This window comes from Octopus bimaculoides, chromosome 8 (assembly GCF_001194135.2).
Source record: "Octopus bimaculoides isolate UCB-OBI-ISO-001 chromosome 8, ASM119413v2, whole genome shotgun sequence".
In the NCBI taxonomy this organism is placed as follows: Eukaryota; Metazoa; Mollusca; class Cephalopoda; order Octopoda; family Octopodidae; genus Octopus; species Octopus bimaculoides.
This window is the reverse complement of record NC_068988.1, coordinates 90,225,103-90,227,006: the sequence shown is the minus strand read 5'-3', so window position 1 is coordinate 90,227,006 and position 1,904 is coordinate 90,225,103.

Genomic DNA, 1,904 nt, shown 5'->3' with positions numbered 1-1,904 from the left:
AGAGAGAGAGAGAGAGAGAGAGAGAGAGAGAGAGAGAGAGAGAGAGAGATAGAAAGAGGAAGGTAAATAGATAGATATATGAAATATATATTTGCCTTATAGAGGCAACGGCGAAATTTAGAATTACAATTGAAATTAAAGTGTTGGACATGATGATATCGCTGATGACGACGATGATGGTGATGATGAGAAAGAGGAAGATGAGGAAGTTGAGGAAGCGGATGGTCGTGACAGTAACGTTCCTATCTCTTCAAAATTCTATATGAAAATTCTAACATAGCTTTCCCAGGGTAGTTTTCACGCTTCCCAAGGATGGAATTTCTCACGCTTCCAACCTCTTCATTTTTCCGCCGTCACATTGAGACAACATTGCATTGCGTCTACATCTGGATTTATGTAAGAACCTCCACAGAAAATATGTGGTCAACTGTTGCCCAGACATCCGAGGGCAAATATTCTCAACAGACGCAGCATGGTGCCTGGTCCCTAATACTCAATTATCTAGGGAGACATTGCAGCATCAATTTGCACGGCCTTGCTATCTTAGTAATTTGTACATGAAAAGATGCCATATTACTCATATGTATTTACAAGTCACTCTAAATATTACTCTGTAACTTCAACCTTCAAAGGTCTTGATTTTCTAGATTGTGGAGTGCTTTTGTCTGTAAGCGAAGAACTTGAAAATTTCCAGCCTCATATTGCATGTTATTTTCTTCAGTCCACTTGGATATTGAATTGAGATTTGGCTGTAGATTTGCGACATCATACAGTTTTTAATTGTCAGTGAAATTTCCTACCTTCAACGTATCGTGTGGAAGTGGTTATGTAAATAACTTAGGGAATGTCTGAGTTTCCACGGAGAGTAATGACTTCGAGAAAGTTCCCGGTTGGAATCCACTCAAAATCATTGTTTCATTTCATAGAGAGAGGAGGAGAGAGTAAGAGAGACAAAGAAAGAGAGAGAAGGGGAGGGAGAAAGAAAGAGAGCACCGTTGGCTCCAACCTCTTAAAAAGTCGTACAATCACCATCATAATTTCTCAGCAATTTCAAGACTACACAGCCCGTGGTACCACCATTCCACAAATACATTTATGAAAAGCATTTGCAAAGTCGAGGGACACCACATCTACCTTGGAATGATTGCGTAGTTTCGGAACCCACCCTCGCAATTGAGTAGTATATTGTTAGTTTTCCTCTTTGATAATTCATTACTGCATATTTCTAACACTACTGCATGTTTCTCAGTCAGTAAGGCGATAATGCTGTGGTTTTCAGCACCTGCTGTGCATCTCCCTACATGATAAGAGCACGTAGAGTATTTCATACTCCCTATAATATTATTGAGGATTTCCTACTACAAGGCATTGAAAATTTATTTCGAAAAATTTGCTAAAGGCTCTTTGCATGTTTTTAAAAAGATTGCTGGAAATCCAGTGGACACTATTACTGAGGTTAAGCTCATTTGATCAATGGTCAATATTTCGAAGTTCTTTATTTCTGACGATATAATCGATGACCGCTGCTTCCCAGAGCAGAGGTATAGGGTTAAAGAACTCATTTGGTTTGTTTATGCGAACGTGTGCCAGCTTCAAGCAGGACACATTTTTGAAGTCCTTACATAACACCCCCTTATTCTGAAAGCATCTACCGTTACTGAACTATTTCCTTCTAACAATGGCCTAGTTTGTAATGCACCTTTGTTGATTTTCTAATGAATTTGTATAAAATATACATCATCATCATCATCATCATCATCATCATCATCATCATCATCATTATTATTATTATTATTATTATTATTATTATTATTATTATTATTATTATTATTATTATTATAATTATTATTCAGGTCACTGCTTGGAATCGAATTCAGTGTCCTGGAGTTAGTAGCTCGCGCTGT